Source organism: Coccinella septempunctata, chromosome 1 (genome assembly GCF_907165205.1).
Source record: "Coccinella septempunctata chromosome 1, icCocSept1.1, whole genome shotgun sequence".
In the NCBI taxonomy this organism is placed as follows: Eukaryota; Metazoa; Arthropoda; class Insecta; order Coleoptera; family Coccinellidae; genus Coccinella; species Coccinella septempunctata.
This window is the reverse complement of record NC_058189.1, coordinates 8,498,402-8,526,309: the sequence shown is the minus strand read 5'-3', so window position 1 is coordinate 8,526,309 and position 27,908 is coordinate 8,498,402. Positions and strand designations below refer to the sequence as shown.

General features: G+C 33.9%; 1 protein-coding gene across 2 annotated transcripts in view; it reads left to right on the top strand.

Annotated features, from left to right (window-relative positions):
• The window catches only part of LOC123314026 (irregular chiasm C-roughest protein-like), a 185,472-nt gene that overhangs the window by 59,808 nt on the left and 97,756 nt on the right, over positions 1-27,908 (top strand). For both annotated transcript variants that reach the window (XM_044899139.1, XM_044899142.1), the window contains exon 3: positions 25,421-25,475. The gene's annotated coding sequence lies outside the window, so the exon portion shown is untranslated. The remainder of the gene's footprint in view (positions 1-25,420; positions 25,476-27,908) is intronic.

Genomic DNA, 27,908 nt, shown 5'->3' with positions numbered 1-27,908 from the left:
CGTTCGTTTTTTCTTTATTCATTCAATAATGCTATAGACTCAGAGCGGAATACAAATTATTACACTTCAATCATCTCAGATTTGCAAACAGTAAGTATCATTTCATTTCTTTTTCTTCGAATAACACTCCATTTTAGCCTAAAAATTCATTGATCTTCATTGTCGACTTTACGAAAAAAAGTTCTGATACCAATGGTCATCTGCTGACAATTCCGTATTCACAAAATTGTTTCAATCGCATCGGGATCTAATACATTGCTTAGGGACGAACAGCCGGACGAAAAGTAAATCAGTAAGAAAAGTGAATCAGGACGAAAAGTACTCGCCTTCAAACATAGTCTACTTTTCGTCCGGAAATTAGTACATAAAATGTAATTTTTTGATCAGATCGACGAAAAAATATTATGAGGATGAATCAGACCACCTTGACAGTCATAAATACTCAGAGTATGCTATACTATTGCAAAAAGGAAATAGTAGGAATAGTATGGGAAAACTGCCATTACCGAAAATACGCTTACAATTGTAAATTTTCGAAGAAAGATCAATTAATAAATAGGTTACAATGGAATGTTAGAACATAATAAGTGAGGTAAAATCGACTTGCATTTTATCATCATGTGAATTCTAAGCATAATCCAAAATGAAAATTTCTAGGGTAATGATGTCCTTCAGGTAAGAAAAACTGAAAAAAGGAGCATAGAAATCAAATTGGCTGTTTTATTGATAATTTTTTAAATTTATCACACTTTTGATGTTTTTGTATCTTCGTTTTTATAAAAAAGGGAATTTATTCGTGGACATTGTGTGGAATTAACAAATTCTCACTGTCGTCAATCACTTTAATCCGTACTGTTCCGGGAAAATTTATTCTTTCTCGGTCTTTCCCCCTGCAAATTCAAGAATGAATAAGTAATTCCTGCGGTATGGTCGATGAAAAACGTAGTTATCTCACGCTCAACCCGGAGGTAGAAAATTCCACTTCAAAGTTCGAATGTCCTCCGTTCGCTGGCTCGGACGAAATTTACGGCCCGGGAAAAAGTCGATAAAAAAAAGATGTCCAGATTTATTAGGATCGAAAAAGTAATCTAATATCCGACAAAATGCCAATAGAAGCAGAAGGTCCAGATCCATAAATGAAATTATACTTTTTTCGCTGCAGGGTCGCAGTGCAATATCAGCAACAGGAATAACGGAATTATTGGCCCCTATTTTGGAGGGCGAGCACTCAACTGCTATATATTCCAGTTAGTCGACGGTGGTGTGGCACTTGGCATTTGCAATTTGTTGATTCTGCATTTCGGGGCGAGGTCGGAAGATGAACATTTAAGAACGATCGATACCAGAATGTTTCAGTGCCACTCTTCACGGCAAAGAGCAAGTTTTCTTTCGTGTTCTATTAATATCTCCGACCTTTCATTGATCATGTGGATGTGAGAGGAAACACCTGGCAATTCCTACTGCTACTGAGGCACATAGGGCTGGCTTTTTCGATATTGGGGCCTAAAATTCATTCCTTTGGTTCGTCCTCACATACACAATCGCAAAGAATAATATATAAAAAAAACATAGGAAGTTACTCGAAACCGCTTACTTCAACTCGAGGGTTGTTATTCATTATACAAGGGAAAAAAGTATTAGCTTTTTATCGAGAGCCTTTAAAGTAAACAAATATCTGTCAATTTAATTCTGTAATATGATTTGAAAATTGCCAACTTAGTAGTTCTTCTGAATAACATAAAGCGAAAAAATTTCTGATTCTGATTTTTCTCTGACTCCACCACAGTTAGTAGAAGCAACAAAAGTAGCGTTATAAAAATTATTGACAGTTAAATCGCGGAAAATTTACGAAACACCGTATTCAAGATTCATGGAAGGGAAGATGTAAAAGAAATGCAGTTCTTTCTCGGAGAATGTGTTGTTGGCCTATTTTTCGGAACTGGCACAACGACAAAAGACATCAACAGTGTGGTTTAATTATTCGATGATTCAAACTACGTTAAAATCCAATAATAATATGGTTATTTGAAAATATTTCAAATTAACTATATTTCTGAAATCAAATGAGAAAAATGTCTCGGTTTTAATCTTTTCCTGAGAAAGGGAACAGTTATAGCATATAGGTATCCGCAACATAATTCGATATCTTCAATCTTCCTTCGTTTCATATTTTCTATAATTGAATCTGTAACTCGATCAGTCCACTTTCCAAATGTAACACGCTCTAAACGAGTAATTACTTGTATATGCCTTGAACACACCAAATCCTTCCATTTTTCAATTAAATATTTGGTTATAGCAAAAGATGTAATATATATGTGAAAACCAATCCAATAGAGGTGGTTCAATTAATTGTTCCAACAATTAAGTATATCTTCGTATATTTTGTTGGCTCCGTGGAACAAAAAGCAAAACAAACTAAATTCATTTGCCGACGTTTCGTCAAATTTATTGACATCTTCACAGGCTAAAAATCAGAAAACAAGAGACAAAGTGAGAAGAAGGAATCAACAACCGAACAAACAACAAAAACGGTCCGATTAAAAACTACAATGATTGACAATTGAAACAGTAATAAAAAACACAAGTGAAATGAAAGTGAGAAATTACAATAAATAATTTGAAATGATGGACAGAAAAACTAATTGAAACAAACATACAATACCTCAAATTGATCAAAAATATCTAAATTCAGACATTGTTCCGTGAATGAAAATTGAAATAATTAGGTTCTTCATTAAAAACATCATTACTGTGTCAGCGACGAGTAAAACAATCAGAATGATTCCAAACAAGCCGGCAAACATATGAGACCCAAACACAAAAAATCCAAAATGTTAAATATTTATCATTATGTAGGTGTTATTGGTATTATACTAGGTGGACCTTCTGAAATCATATCTCAACTTCACTTTATCAATTAAATGGCTATATATACAGGATAGGCCTTTCGTATCCGTCCTATTGTTTACCGTATCGTCAGTGATACTAATGAAGACCATCTCTTTAAAAAGTCTTTTCGAAAGATTACTCTCAACATCTAGGATGGAAAATCAAAACGATGGTCTTCTTGAATCGATTGCGCCGTCAGAGCTGTGTTATCCTTTTTATTGTGATCCTTTCTTGCTAAGTTACAGTCTGACCTATGTCCCCTAACTCTATTATTCAAAGTTTGCTTCGTCTGACCTACGTATTTGCCCTCACAATTACTACAGGATATGCAATAGATACAATTAGGTGTAAACAAAATAGATGTCTTATCTTTCAATTTCGAAAACAATTTTCTTCCTGTCTTAAGATAATATGGGACAACCACCTCAGTTTCAGTGTTCAAAATTAGGGAAAGCTGTTTAGTTAACCGCGGAACAATGTCTGAATTTAGATATTTTTGATCAATTTGAGGTATTGTATGTTTGTTTCAATTATTTTTTCTGTCCATCATTTCAAATTATTTATTGTAATGTCTCACTTTCATTCCACTTGTGTTTTTTATTACTGTTTCAATTGTCAATCGTTGTTTTTAATCGGACCGTTTTTGTTGTTTGTTCGGTTGTTGATTCCTTCTTCTCACTATGTCTCTTGTTTATTGATTTTTAGCCTGTGAAGATGTCAATAAATTTGACGAAACGTCGGCAAATGAATTGAGTTTGTTTTGCTTTTTGTTCCACGGAGCCCACAAAATAAACAAAAGATGTAATGAAATCTGCCTAAAAATTATGGTTATATGATCTTCTCCATAATTACCCTGTAATTCGAAATCTATATTGCTTTTATAATTTCGCACTCAGGAGAACCATTCAACTCAGGCCAAGTTCCTGGGACATCGAAGATGAAGTATTTATTTATGCCACGCATAAAAAGTACATGGAGAACTCTTGCCCTCCAACGGCCCCTTACTAATTGTCCTAATGGAAAAATTAAACTTTATAACCTCCAAGTTCTAATTTTATGCGGAAAGTTTTAATTTAATTTTCGAATTATTCAAATGAGAAAATAACAATTTCTGAATCATCAATGGAAGCTCAAGTATAACGCCAAGAAGTAGGTGAGGAAAATTGAAATCTTGATTAATTTCGAAACTTTTTTGGAAGGATAAGTTTCGAGTTGGGTGGAAAGGTTTGGAATATCTCGGTACATTTCTCGTCTCCTTTTGAACCGTACCTCATCTCAAGTATCTACTGAAAACGGAGCTCATTCGGTATTAAATATATCAATATGATATTCATTCGTATAAGAAAATACGTGCATTTCAGATTTCAAACAAAACTGCGCTATCACATTTTTGAATAGAACTCCACCTATCCCTTCGATGATCCCTATTCTGGACGAGCAAGCATATACACAACATTATTGTGCTCATTACTGTTTCCAAATTCTTGTTAGATCGATATTTTCGGTTAATTAACAGCGGACTACACTAATTTTTTCGTTCCTGGACATATTGAAAAAGAAGCAACTGATGATCATTAAATGGACGTATTCGTAATATGATGCAATGATGATATTTGGAATACTCATGATTAAATAATCATGGGCTACTACCAACTTAAATTCGATTTTCCATAGCCACCCGAGATATAAATAATTCTTGAATGGACTATATATGAATTTATTCATGTAACACCACTACCTTAGTGTTGCACTAGACAGAGATGTATCGAATGTGTGGACGACAACAAATGCAATCGTTGCATTGAAATGGCCATTCCTTTTCCAAGATCTGAAGTGATGATATACGCAAATTCATAGCAAATGAATTATCATTGAAAATTACAATAGGGAATACTCCTTCTGACGAAAATGATGTATTTTTTATGAAATATCTTTGAAACGTCGCATTTTGAAATAACCATTTCAACCGTTTCCCAAGAAACATTATTTCAAGTACATACTTAAAAATGAAGAGGGTGCATTTGAAAAATTCATGAATGCAACTCATAATTATTCAATTTGAACTTCCATATGCAGTGATAACCCAAATTGAGGAGAATTCCCCATTATATTCAAAACATGTTCAATGGAGAATCAATTCGGGTTATCACTGCATATGCAAGTTTAAACTGAATAATTATGAGTTTCATTCATGATTTTTTCAAATGTACCGCGGAAACTATTCAAAATATTTCTTCAAATATGGGGTTTTAAAATTTAAATCGCTTAGTTTCAAGTTAACCATTTGGCAACAGCGCCTACTGGAAAATAAAAAGAACAATGCATGATCAGCTTGTTTATAAAATAACAGCTGTTGATTTACAGGCGTGTACTTACTGGCGAGCCTCAACTGCAACCGGCCATAAAAATCCCATAAAATTTTACCTCGTTCGTCGCAGACTTCATAGACAGTCATCTTTTTCTATCTCATCAAGATAATATGTTTGTTGTCCTTTATTATCAAGGCATATTTCAGTCGATGTTGCCAACTTGTGCAATTGAAATGAAACTCTTTAAATTTTAAATACCCATTTTTATTTTTCATTTTAAGTGCTTAAGATAAATTTTTTTTGGGAAACGGTTGAAATGGTTATTTCAAAATGTGACGTTTCAAAGATATTTCATAAAAAATACATCATTTTCGTCAGAAGGAGTATTCCTCATTAAACCAAGAAAATAAGCAGCAATACAAAATTCAAAATATCTTCGGTCCTTAACAATGCTGTGCCTAAGGTGGCGTAAGGACACAGTAACAAAGCCTACACAGAACACAACTGATTCTAGATTCAGGATGATATAATAATATAATAATATTAATTATATTATATTATTAATTATATTATATTATTAATAATATAATGGCATAAAGACTTGAATGGGTACGGTCTAGGGGTCAGTGTATATTCCAATTACCAAAATTCCGCAACATGAAATATTACTGAATGGGTTATTACCGAGCTAGTTACCGAGGCTTCATTACCAACATATTTTTTTCGATTTTCCACGAACGTTCGAGATGTCAATAATTCTTGAAGAGATATACCTACATATTTTATTCATAACCATAACACCTCAGCAGGAGGTGTACCTTGTGCTCTACTAGAAGCATTTCTTGATATTCAAACTAGCCACTGCCATTTGAAATTTTTCATTGGAAGTCTTGTGCATTGGAGAACGGATGGTTAGATTTCTGCTTTTGGAAGAGGATTTCCCTTGGCCTCATGATCTTTTTGATGATATAATGTATTAGGCTATACACATAATACATTCGAACTGAAAATTAACTTTTGGTGCAAAAGCGATGGCGTGTAAATCTGCAAATAGTACAGCTGATTCGCAGATTTGCTCAGTTTGCTCATTTAATTCTGCGCCTAATTACACACCAAGAGCTCCGAAGCTTGGAATGAGGAGATTCGTAGAAGGAACAAAATATCAAGGTAGGGAGGAGGCAACGACTGTACCAGCTACCTTCGTCTGTTTGATGATAGTTATTAAGTAATTACAGCCGTCCTGAAAATTCCCGAAAATCACAGATGCGGAATGAGAATCGGATTCCATCGGATGAAATAAAGAGTAGATTTACCGTCGGATCCAAGACTGGTATCTGGTGTTCCAATATATTTAGGGCTAAGGAGGCAAGCGGATGTGGGGGGGATCTTATAATTCCAAGTTTATTTTAGGTGAAGGGGTTGAGCATCAGGCATCCGAGTGTTTGAGGATGTTTACGGCAAGATATCCTTTTACGCAGGGGATGCTGGGGGAGTGCATCATAATCAGACATCTGCTATAGACTTGTGCATTTGAGTGATAAAAATAGTACATAAGGGGCAAGGAATCTGGCAGGCCTGCTTGTGATGGGTAGGCAAAAGAAGGGTAATCTTTTGCAAATTTTAAATTTTCAATATAAATGGCTGGTAACTTGGGAAATATTTCTCACAAATCTCCAGTATATCCTGGTGTTTGGGTTATTGAATAAATCACAAGAATTCCCGAAAAAAAAATTGAATATATGTAAAAGTGTATTTCTCGGTAATACTCCTCTTTGTTGAGTTGGTGCATGCGGTTTGAGGCTCACTAAAAGTAAGTAAAAGAAAATTTTGAAGAAAAATATATATGAACCTCTATAACTCGAACTTGAAGGATCTGCTCCAAAAGTTCGAATTATGGAGAGTTCGAGTTGAATAAATACTACACTTTTGAGAAAAACATGTTATTCAAAACTAACAACATACATGACAAAATACAGGGTGTCAGAGTTAAAGTGTCCCTATACCTTATTGTGGAAACTAAAAAGCTAGAAAAATAAGTCGAGAACAAAACTTGTCTGTAATCGATTGAACTTTTATTTTTTAAAATCCACCTTAGTACAGGGTGCTCTGTATTTTCCTTGTTGGTATCAACTTTCTTATTTTAAATGGAACACTCTGTATATTATTGCATTTTTGAATTCCTTGTCAAATTTCAAGGTAGCTTTGGTATGACAACCATTGTCCTATGTAGCACCGATTGTGAGATATTTGGGTCTTCAAAAATCAAAGTTAAAAATTCAAATGGATGTTCAATCAAAACTTAATTTTTTCATGTAGAGCAGGTTAAAATGAGCAAAAAATGTATTTATTAAACCTTTTCCGTAAAGTGAATAGTTTCAGAAATATGGACGAAAAAGTGCATTTTCTTGTAAGAACAAACGATAATTAATTAATTAAGCTGATGAAATATGGTAACTATGGAAACTAGCACTTATCTTATTGTGTTTTTTTTAGTTTTCTTTTGTGTTGTCAGACAACAACTTGATTATTTTGAAAAAATGTATCTGTTAGTTGAGTCTCCCTTTAAAATTGAAATAATTTAATTTTATTGGGAACGAGTACTGATAATGAGTAAAAGTCTTTTTGTCTTTCATAACTCAATCTAGTTAATTAAATTTATCAAAAAAATTGAAGCCAACTATACAGCAGCACTACTAATTAATAATTATCGTTGGTTCTTACGAGAAAATGCACTTTTTCGTCCATATTTCTCAAACTATTCACTTTACAGAAAAAGTTTGAATACATTTTTTGCTCATTTTAACCTGCTCTATATGATGAATAGGAAAAAGAATAGGTTGCCATTTGAATAATTAAGTTTCGATCAAACTTTCATTTGAATATTCAACTTCAATTTTTGAAGACCCTGTATATCAGATTGCTAAAAATAGAGATGTCAGGTATGATACAATATGTTGACAAGAGCTGGGCAAAATTTGGTTTTGATACATTCATTAGAAAACTAGTATTAACTATTTTAGTGAGCACCTACAGCTGTCAAAAGTTTAGGAGAAAGTCGAATATCTCAGAATCAGTGCTATATAGGACCATGGTTGTCATACCAAAGTTTCCTTAAAAGTCGACAAGGAATTCAAAAATGCAATAATAGGTATAGAGTGTTCCATTTAAAATAAATAGTTGATAAAAACAGGTAAAAAACGGAGCACCCTGTATTGAGCTGGGTTATAAAAAACAAAAGTTCAATCGATTACAGACAAGTGTATTGTTTCCACAATAAGGACACTTTAACTCACACAACCTGTACATATTTAAATTTATTTTTTTATTTATTTATTTATTTGAGACAAATAGGAAAACAAACAGGTGGCAACACCCAATACAGAATTCACAGTTTAACAATATATATATATATATATATTATGTTACGGGCAATGTAATTATTTAGGTCAGTATTCATAATGCTTGGTTATTATGAATAATGACCATTAAAATCGGGCAATTTGATAAATTTGAATTACTTTACAATAATTTCTCACATTGCCCGGTCATTATAAATACCGCTATTATTTCTTTGGGCACTTTGATTAATTGACACAAAAGGGACAACCTATGTGAAAAGAATGGCGAAGATATTCCACAGATAGAGATTTAACTAAGAGAATGTGCAAGATTGTCATCCAAGACAGGCTATAGTCGATGTGGCCTTAAAGGTAGCTGTAAATCCGACGAGCGCAAGTGTCATAAAGAAAAAAAACTATGTAACTCGAAATGTCACCAAAGTGGAAGCTGCTCTAATGAATAGAGCCTGTATTGGCCTGTATTGCTACGTATTGACATTTTGTGTGAATATAAATTTGAAAGTACGTACATATCTAATACTTTAGTTTTATTTGGACTTACGTTTTGTTTGTACTTATTTCACCCCACCGGTTTGTTTGTCAGCATGTGAAATTTTATTTGTTATGTTTTGTTTGTTACTTTGTCAGTCAGGTATGGAAAAATTTGTTATTTTTTATAAGAAATATGAATAATATATAATTTTCAAATTGCCCACCTGATTTTTAGCATTATACATAATAACCGGGCAATGTAATATTTGCCACATAATTTATCATTTTGTCATATCGTTTTGGGCACTTTTTAAATTGCCCGGGCATTATAAACAATGCCCAATTATTTACATTGCCCGTAACGTATGTATATATATATATATATAGATATATATATATATATCATACAAAATACCAAATCATTGAAATGAAAATTCACACTATTCTATAAACTGAAAACGAAACATAATATGAATCTAAAAATGATGAAAAAACTAAGAAACGTAGGGCAACTTCAACTTCAGAAATTTCTTCAATTGATGGAGTTTTATATTGAAAATATCAACATCACAGGAATATGAGTTAAATGTTGACAGCATTCTACAGAGTGGAGAATTTTGAGTAATATTAATTCTACGGTATGGAACAGCGAACAATTCACGGGACCTTAGCCTTCTCTCGGGAACGCTAAAATCGATAGATTCGAGAATTTTCGGGACATAAAGTAAACCATTAACTATTTTGAAAAGCATACACATATCGTTTTATCTTCTTCGATTTTCCAAGCTCAATATTCCAAAGCTTTGTTGAATTTCGGTGTAATCATGATCAACAATTTGAATTCTACTTTCAGTTCAGTTCCTATGAAACAAATGGTGGAATGAAACGAGTCTGTTGGAAGCTGTCAAATGTTTGCCCATGGCCATAACAGGTGTTTTTTTTCCATTCCACAATCTCACTGTCCTTTATTCGGTTTTATCCAATAACATATTGATAGTGTATTCAACGAACGAAATGAAAAATTCAGGGGATGAAGAAATAAATTCCCATCCATCTTGGTAATTCCTGTTTACACAACGTTTATCCTTTTAACACAAGCATCCCATGTACGCGAAAAAATATATAACCAGTGTGTAACCGCGCAATTTTTCATGCGAAATTTTACATAATATGCAGTGCACATACAAAATAATCCCCACGAACAAATATCACGTCTCGCGTTGTTGTAACACGAACGGGAGACAGGCGGCTATGACGGAATTTGATGATAAAAGTGGTCCGTCCCATTTAACAAAATTAGCGTGGAGACGGTTGCCCTGCTAATAATTAATTGTTCGGTATACTGAGCAAATAATGTTGTCATCGTCATGGGTGCGGTTTTCCGTCAGTTCCTCGTTATAACTGGGAAAGGGGATACAATATATTCTACACAGTGGAATGACCTAATGAAGTTCTAACCACTTTCAGTCCTACTCCTACCCCCTGTTCCAAGGCGTTTTTCGATCAACAAAAAATGAGGAACACGATATAAGAAATATTCAATTATTCTTTGAGAAATTTCGGCTTGTCCTAAATAAAAAACACCAACACAATCTTATAGTTTTCAAAAACGATGGTTTCTATAGCGAATATTGAGGAGAATTAACGGTCGAATCTAATCGAAATATTGAAAGCCACAAAACAGAGATAAAAACTTTGTCAGAGAAAGCAGTTCATTCAGAATTTTTAGAAAACTAGGTACCGTAAAACGGAGCTAAATGAAAAAACCGCAGCTTGTCGAAAATGAAAATGTTGGGATTTTTCAATCAGTATTTATATTATTTCAAATTCTGCCAATAAAAAATAGTGTGAAGTATTCCTTGATTACTGCGGTCTTTAAAACACTTAGGCCCGTTTGCACCAATACCCCTTAAAACGAGGACTTAACTAAGTGTCGTTTAAAGTTAATGGACGCTTAATTTTAATCCCAGTTGCATGACTGTGGCTTAACAGAATCTTAAGTAAGGGGCCCTTAAGTTTTTATATCTAGTGATAGTTCTGTTTTTTATTTTGGTGCAACTTCATGCTAGTCCAATAAAGCCATTTCATTGGTTGGTCGGTTGCCGATGATCGTTGTCATTTCATTAACCTAACTTTATCGTCCTGTCAGTCAGTTTCAAGTAAATCATCAAAGAGTGACAACTTTTTGTTGCTGAATTAGCATTATTATTGATAATGAAATGGATTGTCAAAAAAAAGATACCTAAGTTTATATAAGTACAACACTTTCTTTGTACGGTCTTGTGTGAATTTGTTTTACATATGTTGAAGAAGAACGTGAAGAAAATGTCCTTATTGCCCTTGTTAGTACGAATACGGTGAATGATTGTCAAGCAGGTGGTGGTAATCTACAAAGGGCACTCAAGTTCTCAACAGAAGAAAAGAGTTTGTTGTTAACTACACTACAGTATGATTTGTGACACAAAATTGAAAATAAAATGACTGATGGCAATACAATAAAGGCAAAAAAAGGCTTGGTATTCAGTAATGAATTCATTCAATTTTCAAAATCCATTAAACAAGTTCGAAGTTCTGCAGACAGTTCAACAAATTATTTTAGGTTAGAGTCCCGCCCTCAAATATTTAAGCGGTCACTACATGAGCACCTAAATTTAAGGTTAGCTTAAACCATTTAAATATCAGTTAACAGTTGGTGCAACGTAATTTAAGTTAAGGGTTCATTTTAAGGGACACTTAACACTAAGTGTGTTTGGTGCAAACGGGTCTTACTCTATTTCGAACAATAATGTATGTACCTTATATCCACTTATACTTCAATTTACTATTTTTTACTATGAATAATTTCAGAAACTTTTTAGGGTTTTCACTCCCAATCTCTCGAACAAAATCAATTAAAAAATTTAAATAAACGATTTTCTCCTGCGTAAATTCTTGCACTAATTTGTCAGGAGCAAATCAAGTAGAAAAATTTGTTGCCTGACAAGGAACTGAAAAAAAGAACTTTGAAATTATAATTATATAAAATACCTAACGTTTGGGAGTCTATATCAGACTCCTTCATCAGACGAAAATCAATTTTCGAAAATCTTCTGAATTGTAGCTTTTATTTGACATTAATTGTCAACACATAGAAACAGAGACTGCATAGAAACGTTGATTCTTAATTTTGAAATTACCGAATGACACTTCAGTAAATTGATCCAAATATGATCTATTCCTACCGAACAATCGGCCCAATTTTTATTTTGATCCAACAAAATACACGTGGACTCTTTAAACTTGTTTTTTAATTTTCAGAAAAGGCAGAATCCTCCCGGATTGAATTTCAATCGATATCCAATAATTCATATTGCCTGGATATAGTGATTTTTACTTAAACAGCAATACATATTTTTCCGAAGAGTCAAAACCGGTCAACAGTCTGCAATAGAACCTCAATTCAATGCAGTTACTCATTTGAAATCCTGGAATTAATCCATACACATACATACACGGATATGGCTTTTAAGGCTCTGTGCAAAGGTATGAAAGGGGTACTTTGATAAAATTAAGCGAGGAATACAATACTTGATACGTTATATAGAAAAATTAATGGATTATACCCGTTTGACCCAAAATGTACTGTTTCCAAAATTATCAGAATTTCATGAAAATACCTGAAATCGCTGATTTTCAAACAATTTTTTTCAATCACAGGGCCAGTTTATAATTAAGGAAGTAGTTAATCGAAAACCTTAGTAAATGTTAATTGAAGCAATTTCTTTTTTCTACATAATTTTTATTTCTCAGAAGAAACCCCCTCTAGTTTAAAAAAAATCATAAAATTTTTTTTTGCAAACTTTCCCATTCTCTGGAATTGAAAATTGGTAAATAACATTATTTATTTCACTTTCGATTAACTACTCGAAATAATTTCAATTAGGGTTGATAATGCAATAATTTAGGAGTTATATGGACGAAAAACGCTTTCTTCAATCACAAATTGGCCGTGTGATTGAAAGCAAAAGTTCGAAAATCGGCAATTTTTGGTATTTTCATAAAATTCTAATTATTTTGGAAAGGGAACATTTTCGCTGAACTAATTTGGGTATCATTCGATAGTATTTGGTCGTATTTGGTCTACTCTCTAGTGGTATAAGTAGTTTTGGGACACCCTGTATTTGAGGGAATTTTCTGTTTTTTCCGACCTGCAAAGCAACGAAAATATCCGAGAAAATATCCTTCGTAGGGAAGTAAGAAAACCAATCAATATCGTCAACCTCGAACTTTGTTGTAATACAATTATTCACTTATAACAGAGGCGTTTCTTTCTTACTCCGGATACCTCAGTTGCACTGAAGCAACAGATATTGCGTGTTTAGGATTCTCCTGGATTAACAAATTGAGTTGGGATTTTAGAGGGAATATAAGTTTTTTTCAGAATACTGAAGAATTTGTTTTCATAGTGATTTTCCTGGGGTATGAATTGCAAATAAGTTATTGTACCTTTTTTACCTATTATTTTGAATAAATTTGGCCCAGATTGATTGAATAAAATCAAGAAATTCAGGATCGGAATGCATCCCTAAATATACATAAGAGAATTTTGTTTTTCGAAAATCTATCCCACGAAAACAATTTTTGGAGGAAAATCATAAGGCAAATCATAAGGCTCAAAATTGAGTAACAATTACTTACTGCATCATATTATGTTCAGTTTTATGACTCACTGTTTTCTAAAACCCGTAGAAAAATTTAAAAACTGTCAACTCGTCATCGTCTTTCAAAGGCTATATCTTGGAAGGGAGGTCGATTTCGAAAAAAAATTATAAGAACTAACCCTGGTTATTTTCATCGAGGAATCATCTCTCTATATTCCTCTAACCTTGATGCATCGATAGAATGATATAGAGTTCTCCAATTATCTCCGCAACAAATAGAATCTACCATTTTCATTGAACTGAATGAAATTCCTTTCAAATTGTACGGGAATGCACGTCGCTCGCAAGTCCCCAACAACTGATGTTCCTGAGGACAATATCTGCCCAAAGGTTTAATCTCGTCAAATAGCTGGCCACAACTCAGAGCAAGCAAGGGCTTCCATTTCTAATTGGCAAAAACGTATTCCAGACTGCCACTCGTTAAGTAGAAGGGAATCCAATCCCAAAAATGTCATTATGTCGAGTCAGATTGCGACCATCTAATTAATTCTTTAGCCACGTCCAAGCAGCCAACATCTGTTGCGCTCCTACGGCTGTATGGTGAAACAATTCGAGTTCGGTCAACTGAAACAGAACGCTGCTGGAATGGGAATTTAATCTGCTATAGGTGGCTCTCATAAGTGCCTGGAGATACGTCTTGTGCGAGAAAGCTTTGTTGGAAGCTTTACAGAAGGACGGGTTTTGTGGAATTTGAGCAAAACACCCATGTATGTGATTCGTATTTAGTGTCGATGAAATTGCAGTGGAAAGAGTTCCAAGAAATTCTCGATTTCAATCTCACTGGATTCGTTCTATACCACGTAGAAAAAAAACACAGATTTCTCGATACAAAAGTATTACTGATAGTAAGATGATGAGGTATTTGAACTTTATCAAGTATTCTCAATTTTAAGAGAAATCCATTACCTACTAGTGGTGTGATAGTGGTTAATGCAATTTTGGATATTTTTATACTGTATTTATTCATTTATTTATTTATTCAAATCGAAAATACACAAATACAATATGTGCATCTCACAGAGGCAATCGAGTTGCCTGTTGGTGAGCTCGATTGGGTCAACCGTATTTGCACAACTTATAACCAACAATATGAAAAAAAGCAATTAATCTTATCAGATAGCAATCTATGAAATACAATGTTTTCATGATATAATAAAAATAAACATACAAACTCATTAGTATTTAGCTGCAATTCACCTTTTTAGTCTACTTTTCCTGAAACAACCATCATTTAAAACCTTGAGTTCATTTGGGAGAGAGTTAAAAACACCTATTGCTCTAACAATACTACTTTTAGAACTTACAGTCCTGAATCTTGTTAGCAATTGAACACTCTTGTTCCTAGTGATACTTCTTGACCGTAAAAACTCACTCTTAAGGTTGTCATAATGGTATTTCAGAGATTCCAGTAAAAACAAATTTTCAACATCTAGAGGGGTGCCCTGAGCAACTTTATTCTTATTAACAATCCTTAATATTCTTTTTTGTTGATTTTTTAAGAGGTTTAGACAGTTCGAATAAGCTCCACCCCAAGCAATTATTCCATAATTTATTACACTATGAAACAATGCATAGTATAGCATAAGAAGAATCTCACCGGGCATTATCTTACAAATTTTGTGAAATATAAACACCAAGTACTTTGTCTTATTCAGCAAATATTCAACATGCTTGTCCCACCTCATTCTGTAGTAGTATGTAACCGAATCGACCCTATTTATTAATTTCCCATTTATACATATGTGCAAAGACTGTGGAACGCTATTACAGTAGTTAGTATAGACTAAACCCATGGGGTTATGTCTATGGTAGTTACCGAAAGTTATGTAGACTGTCTTGTCTACATTCAGAGAGAGCATGTTTGAAGTTAGTCAGTCACTTATGTTCTCCAAATGATTGTTCAAATTAGATGATCAACAAAACAATGAAATTGATGTGTATATACAGGGTGTTTTCAAAGGTGAAGCTTTTATTTTGACAGAAGGTAGAACTCATCAGAAATTCGACAATATTTCATTCAATTTCAAGTAGTATGGGACTGTGGAAGGTGACTCCGGCATCGCAAAAACGAACAAAACATAAACATATGGCAGGAGAATGAATGGTTCAGTATCAAGTTCATCGGATTAGATGCATCAGGTCACTTTCGAGAAAATCATAATTGTTGTATTGTGCAATTAAGGGTAAAAAAAAATTATAAAATCGAGGCAGTTTCTTGAAAGTGCTTATGTCAGTTATATTGAAAAAGATATTGTCGTTGAAATTATCATGTTACATTTGGTTCACCTGTAGTTAAATCGTACTTCATAATAAGCCAACTTGTTGACATTATACGTCATGTGGACATTCTGCGTACACCATTCTACATTCTCTTGATGTTTCGATTCAACGATCGTTTATGAAAATGAACAAAAACAAAGGCCTCATACTACACATGCCATTTTCACATTAAACCACAATTTTCGACTCCATTGTAGCGAGTATAGTCTGGAAATACGAAACTATTATGTAAATCAATCTCGTATGACTCCATATATTTAATATGCATACAATTATTTGCATAATGAAAGAGAATCGGAATTAACAATTTGGATATTTTGGTTTCGAAAGGGACGATCAAAAAATTACTACCATAATTATTCAGCCGGAAATGCAACAAATATGCAACGAAAATAGCTTAAATATGAAAATCAGCCAAATTCATATCTGTTGAATCTGCATATAGAGGGCTCCCAAACACTTCTATTTCTATCGACCAATTCCTGTATCGTAACGAAAAGATGTTTTTTCAAAACTACAATCAATGGTTTTTGATTTAACAATGTCCAAATCGAATTTCGTGAAGATAACATAGTTCCTAGAGTGTGTTTAAAGATTTTGTGACTTATTCATTGAATAAAATTAAAAAGTGAACCATCAATATGATGATATTTTTCAAGGCCTATCCTTACGTGCTACAGTTAAAACTATCGAATTTTTGTAAAAAAAATGTTTTTGAAATTTCCTGGTTTGGAGACAATTTCTGACTTTTTTTATTTTGAAATCGAATTTCTGATACGATATCGATGTTGTATATGGTTCTGTGAATGCTTGACGTCAAATGTAATAAAATCAATCAAAGTATAGTTATTTATAGTTTAGTTTAACCCACGATTCCGAAGAGAGAGGAGGTTTATTTATCCGATTGAATAAACATCTTTAAATCACGTGTTTTATACAGAATTTTATTCAATTTTGATTAGGAATGAAATAATTACACTTTCTAGAAAATTATCTAATTTATTAAATGACAGGAAAGGTGTCGCTTCGATTGACTACTGCTAGGGCATTATTCCATAGCAACAAGAGCAAGATGACGTTTATCCACTTATGTTCATGTTATTTTATTCCACTTGTGAATTAAATTTTTTTTATTTTACTGTACGAATAAATGTCAACTTTTATCCTTGTTGCTGTGGGTTGTCGTCTTTAAACGTCAAAATGGAAGAGAGATATTCAACATTTTTCATTTATTGAACCATTGTTGATTTTACTTCCTCAATTGAGATTTGGATGAAATTTATTGAAATATGTAATTATAAAAGCACCATTTTATTTATACCTCGATTTATACAATTTGTCATTATATATTCGAAATGAAAAGTGATTGAGCATAAATAAAATATCAGTGTATTTATTGTCCAAGAACACTTTTGCCGTTCACGTGAAAGTATAATGAAAAAAAACTACAGAGTGAGTCTTTGACTCATACAAACATTTTAACAGTGGATTCTTGAGTTCGAAAGCAACACTTTTTCCTTTACCTCTCTTCTTTTTTTAATTATATACCTGTATACTGTATATTATATATACTGTATACTCCATTCACTTTTATTTTAGCACTCGGTTGGCCTTGAAATTATTTTCTCAAGTTGTTGTATCTAGAATGGTGTAAGGTTGGCACTCATGAAATGTCCTTACTGTCATAACGCCGTTGCCACAACTAATATCAAAATATTACAAAAATGCCGAAAGTGATTAAAAAGAGAAAAGACAGGGTTTCGGGAATTACTATTTAGAATTATTCAAGTCCGCTCATTCAAATAGTAGGTAACCGTGATATTCTAATTACTACAATATATCAGACGGAAGCGAACATATTCAATGTAAGTGAATTTATAAAATGTTTCATCTGAATCTAAGCGACTTATATTTTAGCTGAATGTTTCCACAATTAGAGAGATTGTGAATGAAAAGGATGACAAAGAATTTCCTTTATTGGGAGACCCAAAAAAGTGGTGGCATTTGAGAATTTTATTTTAGGGTGATCGAATGCGAAAAATTACAACAGGATTTTCGATTAATGTCATCGTAGAAGTAGTTCCAGAAAATTAATTTTTTTACTTTTCATTCGACTTGTACTATACATAGTAAATGTCTCAAATGATTGATAAATATATTGGTAATTATTATTATTATATCAAAGTAGTAAAAATAAACAGCCATTAATATGAGCCAGTTGTCCTGTTAATTATTAATTCATGTGAAATTTTTGTTTGAAGGTTCTCTTGCCTTGAAACTTTCCTCTATTATTTTGCCTTCCATTGATGCAAGAGGATTTTTTGATTTCGACTGATTTGAATTTAACATTATTTTAATCATCTGTTTATTCCTTCGAGAGATATCCACCCATACCCTACCACTGCATCAGATGCATTTCATCTTCGGGTTGACTTTTTGGAAATCTACAACTTATCTAACGTCTTCAACCTTTAGCCAAAGAAGAAAGCCAACATTAGCTCTCCCCAAGCTACTGCATATTATTAATCAATAATTCAATTTTCTTCTATAGCGAAAATAAATATATTTAAAAACTGATATCCTGTATTTTCCATGCGAATAACTGGCTTTGGTATGACTTCTATCAGTAAGTATAAATTTTCGACCTTATATTTTCGAAAGTGATTCGACATTTTGATGAAATACATACACATAGCGCTGATTTAAAACTCAAAAATGTTTTGACAAGCGTCATAACCCCACATTTTCGTACTATACAGAGTGAAATGTGTCAAATTTCCATGGCCATCGAGTTCTAAAATAAAAGTGAATAGAGTATATATTTTCGAACATAGATATACATATCTATAGACGAATATTCAGAATGTACATTTGGATAATGATATTTGCATTCACTCAAAATTTCCAGCAAATAAAGTCTCTGTCACGCTTTTCTTCGTTTTGAACTGCCAATTATGATAATTTCTTCAGGGCCCTGGAAATAAAAATATTGAAATTCAGATTCATCCTAACCCATACATCAAAATTAATTTCTGCTGTTCATCGTATGCAATAATCATCTGAAAGATTAATTCTCCCGCTACCAAAAGATAATAATCCTTGCATTCGATCACATCAAATGCTATTTCGTCAATCTGGAATCCCACCTGAGCCTCCACGAAAATATTAACGGGATTTCCCATATCGAATTTGGCAAATGATTCGGAAAAACCGCATCATTCAGGCCCGGCAGCAGCTATTCGGATGCGGCCAGCCATAGTTTTCCAATTTTTAATTTCGAACGCACGAACAATATCCCATTATATTACCGATTTTCTTTTGGCAACCCGTTCGTCCGATCAGATATTGAAATTCCAATATTGTCGAGTCCACTCCAGGAATCGCGGGAAACAAATTTGTTTTCGATTTCCGAATTAAGAGTGATGCTAGGCCGGGCGCAGGAAATATCGAGAAGCTGACGTAACACGAACTAGGTCAAAAGACGAGGAATCGCTAATGTTGCGAAAATCTGGAATGAATTCCTGGGGTTTAGAAACCCGGGGCGTTCCGCAAAGTGTGCTCTATGGAATCCAAATATTGGAAGATGACTCCTCTTTTATTTTCCTTCGAAATTCAACAGCTTTCGGACTGGAAAACTTGTCGAACGCCAAATTTGTCGCACTTTCTTGTTGTTATATTTTATTACTCACGCTTGAAAGAGCTTCATTAGAACTCTCCTCGACGGCTCGATATAACTTTCATTAACTTATACCAAAACTACGTTGGTGCTGAAAAACATTGACTACAGTCGCGTTTCTGTATATTTCCCTTTTGTCAAAAATCCCATGTGAATGCAGTGCAATTATCGCAAAATGATGGCAGAATTTATTTTCATCTGTCAAATTTGACATTTCAACAATGTTCCAACTATATTTTTATTGTTGTTTTAGGCAACAAGCATACAATTAGGCGATAATTTTGCACTAGTGCAAAATTATCAGGTCCTTTAAAATAAATGCAGACATAATTATAAACGTTTATTATTCATTAAAGACACATGAAGACTGTTAAACCTAGTTATTGAAATTTATGACTGAAGTAGTCGAAGTTCGTTGTTGGTCAGAGACAACGTTACTTGAAGCAGAAGTTGAAACTGAAAAACTCGTTGCTTTCACTGTTTCTCATTTCTTTATTGTTTCCTCCCTCTTCATCGAGCTGTAAATAAGGTTTTATTGAAGTGACATTTCCATTTCCCGTTATTTTCGTTATCTAGTTTTCGTTTTTGTTTTTTGTGCAGCAGGGGGAAAATCTGCAAGTCAGACGAACCACCCTCTCCTGAGGGGGAACAAGTGTGGGTATTCTCACTCTCCTGAGCTCGAGACCCACTGAAAACACTTAACTGCTTGAATATTGGTTCCGGGCATTTGCCTATAAACCGTTCATCTCTTAGTAGGTTTTCTTCTCGCACACTATCGTGCTGGGATTTATTTGTTTATCCTCTATTGGATAATACTTTATTGGATTTTTCAATAAGTTTCTGTTGTTATTTTAATCTCTTTTTTATTGAATTCGCATCCTCCTTTTGTCTTCCTCTGGGTCGTAGTCCACTAGTCTCCTGAGTTCTTGATTCGGATGGTTTTTCGCTGTTTCGAATAATTTCTTCGCTTTTCTGTTCATGAATTCCGTTATGGTTTTATGGTTTCCCATTTTAGGTCCCTATAAATCTGTCTATTCCTGACAAACCAAGGTGCATTGCACATCGTAGCAGCTTGTTTTCAGTGGCCTGAATTCTTTTGATATGGCTCTTTGCCGCGAAACCCCAGGCAACTGATCCATAAGTCAGTTGAGGCCTAGCAATAATCTTCAATTTAATTTCTTTCGACATGTGGCTCTTTCTTCCTATCAGAGGATTAGAGTCTATTCATCGCTGTTTTCGTTTTGTCGATTGCTTTGTCAAGCGTTATTCCTAAATATTTGGCTTCATTTTTCCAGTCGATTTCTTCGCCGTCAATTTCTAGATTTGTTGTGGGTCGCAGTCTGCTCTTCTGAAGTAATATTGCTTGGCTCTTTTGTCCATTGAGCTTGATTTTCCACTTTATGCACCAGTCAATTGTTTCGTCAATCGTTTCTTGTAGAACTCGTTATATTACTTCTGGGTTGCGGTGTCGAGTTGCTATGCCTGTGTCGTCAGCATATAACGTTAGCATGGCTCTTGCATTCTTCGGAATATCGTGAATGTATATGTTGTATAGAAGTGGCCCAGGTACTGACCCTTGGGGTACTCCAGCCTCTATATCTCTTGTTGTGGAGCATCTTCCTTCCACTTTCACGTGAAATTTTCTATTTTTGAGATAATGCCTGATCAACTTGCATATTTTGATCGAATATCCAGCACATCTCATCTAATATATTAATCCTTCATGCCTTACTCTGTCGAATGCTCTGGCGACGTCTATGTAAAACAAGACCCGTAGCTTGTTTATTTTGGAATCCTTCTGTAATGTATTCTGTGAGCCTTAATAATTGTCCTTGAAAAAGGTCCGATTGGCGACTGAAACGTCGATGTAATGATTGAATAGGGAGTGGTGAAATAGATAATCCAAATACCTGATAATAGTTTTATTGATTCGATAACATGGATGATAATATGAACCCAAACTTAATAAATGTTGCTCTGTTGAATGCTCTCTTCTGAATCCGAACTGTTCTGGTGGTATTAGTTTCATATTTTCTTGGCTATAATTCTTTCTACTTCTTTTCCTAACGCCGACAGTAGACTTATCGGTCTGTAGTTTTGTGGGAACTTCTCCTCTTTGATTGGTTTATTGCACACTATGACTTCCGCTGTTTTCCATTTATTGGGACCTGCTTTTCGGTCAGACAGCTTTGTCCATTTTGCGATCTCGTTTCTGCCAACTGGGATGTTCTTGACAGTGTGCTATGGCAGAGTAATCAATAAATGCATGGACAATGATACGAAGAAGATAATATACTACGCAAACTATCAATCTTTGATCAGATATGGAATAATTTTTTGGGGAGTGAGCTCATCAGTAAAGTAAATTTTTATTAATCAGAAGAGAATCCTGATTTCGGAGATTCATGCAGAGGAATATTCAAACAGCAGGGTTTCTTGACGGCTTATGGACTGTATTTTCATGAGTGTCTAATTTATTTATATAAACCTAAAACTGAGTTAATAAAAAATAACACAAATACGACCTATAATACAAGAACAGCAAATATTAACTTTCCATATCATCGATTTCCTCTTTCTGAAAAAATCCATCCTATATGTGTGTTAGGATCTTCAATAAATCACCTTATAATCTTAAAATTATCAGTTATCACAAGCAGTTCAAAGTTAGAACCGAGATTTTTAGTAGAGCTAGAGCCATTTTGTTTTGAAGTCTATTTAGGTGCAAACTGATTGTTTTTTTTTCTTGTGATAATTCAGGACACTCTTTCATTTTGTGGTTTTCTATGTGGGAATATAATTTGAAATAAAGACGTTTATTTATCTATCCATCTATCAGCTTCCGCCCATTTATCTTTTATAACATGACTAGTTTTTCGCATCTTTAGATTTGTTCAGACAGGCGCAGATATCGGATAAAGAACAAATCGATATTTCAAAATTTTTAAATGCTCTATATTCAATGGAAAATACTGCGGTTCCTGAAGTTATTGCAATTGCTGGGGAAGCATACATATCAACGGTATCTCCAGACTCTGCCATTGATCAAATTAGATGTGTATAAACACAGTTTGAATAAAGTATTCAAGTCTTACCCCAGGACTTCCGAATTGGAAGACAGGGACGGGGAAAACTTTGTATGGTTCCCCGAAGTTCCTGGAAGTCCGCAATTTACCCCCCGTCCCTTCCCTACTTCCCCCGCGGGTTCTTATTTGCCCTACGATTTTCTTTGTTTTACCTTTGGCGCATCACGTTAACGACTTTATGCTGTGACAGTATTAACATTCAGGTTGTTCTGGGGAATTGTAGAATTAATTCCGTTCCTCTCCTCCGTTACATGCCTTGAGGTTGAGCTTTAGGAATTTGTGTGTGAATTAGGTATTTTTGTGGAACGTGATGAAAATATCAGTGTATTGTTCACTCCGGTTTTTGTTCATAGGATATTTTTGATAGTGAATTGACCGCATATTTTTCTATAGAAAGGTGCTCGAGGTCTTTTTCCCTTACTATTCCAAATCTGAAAACAGATCCAGCCTAACGGTCATAGATTTTGAGTTATGAACGAAAATTGAGAAATTGTCATTTTCAATGAAGCTGAATAACTCGCTTATTTGAACTCGTATTCGAAATCTGTTGTTACATTCTACAGGCACTTTTTTATACGGAATACGAATATGATATTGATAAATTTTTTGATCCAGTCATTTTCGAGATAAGACAGGGTTTTCTGATATTTCAAATGTAAACTATAGTTGAAAGTTCTCTCATCTTGCTGCAATTTTTCTGCTGATTTCGAAAATGTATCATATGTTGATATTCACATGAATGTTACACGAGAAAAAAATTCAATACTTTTTCCTGCTTTTCGATTCACTGTTGAATTATAAGTAGGCTGGGTTACCATAGCAACCGTTAAATATGCATTATATTTTGTGAACCTGAGCCTCTATGATTGGAATCACGGATTGCTAAATGAATATTTCGATGATTAATTTGCCATCGTTTGTTCTCGCGATGTTTGGCATACTTATCTTACGATGGTTCACAATTCGAACACTACCGTTGACAGAAGTACCTATTTTTCATCATCTTACTTCTGTAAAAATTATAATTATAGATAGCTATCGTATTTTATTTATATTACTGACTCTTTAAGTTATTTCATAAATAGAAAAACGATAATTGAATACATTTTCTTCTTAACTAATCAGACGAAAGTCTTTTACTCTCTTTAAAAGGATATCGATCTCGATATCGATATATAATAGAAATAATTATTTGACAGTCGGTGATTCCTATCGCAGAAGGTTGAGTTCACACAGAATTATGTGGAGTTCACGAACCATAATGCATATTCATCGGTCGCTATGGTTACTCCAGCCTACTGAAAATTCTACAGAAAATCTAAAAGCAGGAAAAAGTATTGAATTTTTTTTCTTACGTTATATTCATGTGACTAGCGACATATGATACATTTTTGAAATGAGAAAAAAAATTGCAGCAAGATGAAAGAACTTTCAACTATAGTTTACTTTCGAAAAATCAGAAATCCCTGTCGTATTTCGAAAATGACTGAATAAAAATTTTTTTATATCATATTCGAATTCTTCATAAAAAAAAGCCTGTAGAATGTAACAACGGATTTCTAATATACGAGTTCAAATGAGCGAGTTATTCAGCTTCATTGAAAATGACAATTTTTTCGTTCATAACTCAAAATCTATGACCATTAGGCTGGATCTGTTTTCAGATTTGCAATAGTAAGGAAAAAAAAGCTCGAGATTGTGTCATCCGTTTTCTTCTAGCTGCTATAGTTCTCTAGATCCCTTCAGATGACAAAGAATTTTGCCCACCCTGTACGATGAAAGCTAGATGAATACTTGAAAGTGACTGATCAGCTCTGAAAATAGAAATTAAAATGAGAGACAGAAGAAAATCGCCAAAAAAGAGAATTAAAAATTAGACAATTTGGAAAATAATTACTCGCCATTCTTCATTTTTATACAGAAAACGGTGCATTCATCAATATAAGTTACAGTGTTATAACAAAGTTCCCAATACCTACATGTTCCCTCAAAGGCTTTTTGCCATCGAAGGAGATCATCAGATTCTTATTCTTAGCGAATAAGAAAAAAAGAACCAACAACTAGGTGAAATAGTTATTTATGTACCAAGGACGAAAAATTGTCTATTATAGTCAAGCAGGCCATACAATATAGACAGTTTCTTAACGAGGTGCATATTACATTGTTTCGTCGACCTCACATACCTCTACGACAGTAACAGAAGTTACTCGTTTTATGGTCTCATCTAGGTGTCTGTAATTACTCATACCTGAGATCTGTTCAAGTGTTACTGTTATCCATATCGTTATCACTATCCATTCTTGATTATATTGAACACAAACATTCAGACTACGTAAAATCTAGCCGATTTCGTAAAGAATAAATTTGACCTCAGGAAATGACTGTTATTGTCACAGGCACTTATGTTTTCATCGAATTCTGTATTCACAAAATTGTTTCAATCGTCCCGGTATCTAGATTGCTTAGTCGGACGAAAAGTAAATCAGTACGAAAAGTGAATCAGGACGATAAGAACTGGATTTCAAAAATAGTCGACTTTTCGTTCTGGAATTAGTCATTTCCTGTTCAGGTCGACGTAAAGGTACATTGATACTCATGCACAATTGGAATTTGATTTCTTATCTAATTTCTACTTTCTTCTTTTCAGATAATTGGATGTTTCGGGAACGATTCGCTGAAATGCTTTAAGCCTCTCTGATAAGGTAAGTTCAGTTCAAATTTCTGGGTCGAACTACCTGTCGAATTAAAAAAAACTGAATGTTCATCAATATCTGTCATACCTGCTCCATAATTTTTTATCTGGTTATAAAATAAAACGATTATCTTACATGATGTGATTAAGGGATATGAGAATCGAATATCTATAACGGTTAAGTATTCAATCCGCACGTTAAACTGTCCACTGAGAAAAGGTGTTAAAGTAATTTTCAATTAACTCAGCGCAACGTGTGGAATCTATTTTTTGTTGAAGATCATTAGGTCTATGTTGAAAAAGTTGATCCATAATTAATTGAAAGCTTAGGCTTTAAAACGTGGTGAACTCGAAGACTGCTCTGATTTCGACCTCAACAATGAAACATTCTCTATGGAGAACTTAAATGAGGTACTCGAATGATTTTAACTATCAAAAAAAAGTTTCATCAATATTTACGATGACTCAGGATCGACGGATTGACCCATACTGATATATTAATTATTTTTTGTAGTTTTATTCATACGCATACTGTTTTTCATTATTGTAAACAATTTAAAAGTATTTACGTTTCAAAATAGCATGCCCAAAAATTGAACGACTGAAGCTCGGACTGAAGGGATTTTATTCGTTGATTTATTTACTGATTCTATGAATCTGAGACATGGACAATACAACAATTTTTCCCGAAAGAAGAGTACTTTCCAATATTTTATACGAGTATATTCCACTAGATTTTCATCCTATGCAGAGTAGAATGTGCCAAATTTTCATGACCAGCAAACTGCTTGCATAAAAATGAATGGGGTCTGGTTTTCGACATGAGACACTCAAATTTTTCTTCGTGAGAAACTCATATTTGAGAATGATTAAAAATGCACAAGGTAGTTTAATGAGTTATTCATTTATGTATGGGTCAAATTGGTAACATGGCTTGGCCTCAATTGCCCTCAGAGAGCTTGTAACTATTGATTTATTCTTCAGTCGTTTCCATAACTTCATTTAAGCGGTATTCCTTCACGGTTCTAAATGGGCTAAACTCTCACCATTTGACTTCCATTCCGAATGCCAAATCTGTGTGTGACTAGAATAAATTAAAGCATCAATCCATAAAAGTCTACAAGATTTCTGGCATTGCAATATAGCTGATATACATTGAAATAAATTCCAAGACTTCAAGACTGCCATCTTATATCGAATATGTAGGTCTGGTGGTTTCAGTATCAAACTTTATTGAATCATTGAGAAGATTATTTTATTGAGATGAGCACGTGATGGTATCAGCACCCTAAAATAAAGCAGCTAATTTCTTAATTAGATTATTCCTCGATTTTTATTTCAGACATAAACGCTCCAAATGAACCTTTAAAATTCAAGCAAGAATCTAGTTTTATTCCGAGATATTCATCATTGAAATTATTTTGTAAAACATGTATATAAAACTCATCTGTAACATGAGTTTTGTGATAAATGTAAAAATGGCTACAATTGCAATGCCATTGTCGAGGGTCGTTCAAATTGTCATGTGTGAATTACTTTCATCTCTCTCGTTCATAAGCCGGGCCTGGTACCTGCCTGAGGCTCCCTTAATAGGATCGTGTCAGGTATATAAGCCTGGAAGTGAATTGGATCATTTCTAACAAGCAACTCGTTTGGAAATAAGCAGTAATTATTTCAGCCGAACGCCCAGCGATGAATAACAAGTCCTCCAAAAGTAATCATGGGCTTATAATACTGCTTGTCAAAAGTATGCAGTAATTCGTTAGTCTAATGCCGGATTATTGTTATTATCCAGCCAGATATGTTGCCATGATGGTATCTCCAGGTATGATGCACTAAATTCTCTTTTCGGGTCATGCGTGTCTTCGAATTCGATTCCTATGTGTCTTTCTGATCTTATTTTCTTGGCCAAATGAAGCGAAAGCTCACTGGATAAATTGATCTGCATGGGTTCAGCCGTTAAGGAGTCTGGGTCATTCTGGTACAGTAAACTCTCTTATTACCGAATTGGAGAATCTACTAGTCAATGAAGTAATTCGCATTATAAGCAAATGCGAAAAATATGGTGCACATTACGTGATTTATACAAGAACAATTCACAATCCAATCCACAATCCATTTTTTTGTATTAACGATGAAGTATCATTTGAATATGAATGATAAATTCCGAATTCTGGGAATTACTTATTATTAATTCAATATTTCAGTCTTGAACGGTGTATCATTCCCAAGTATTCATCATGAATCTATTATAGGGGGCCTTTATAAATAATTGTAACTCCAAAGTTAGCTCAGAATTATTCTGTGCTGCTTCGTACTGAAAGGTTTCGAAGTGAATGTCTTAGAATTTTTGAATTGACTCACACCTCCATGACGAAAATGTTTTGTATAGCATCGTCGCAATAGTATTGTTGAATTGATTTGGGCGATACTTGATGAAAAT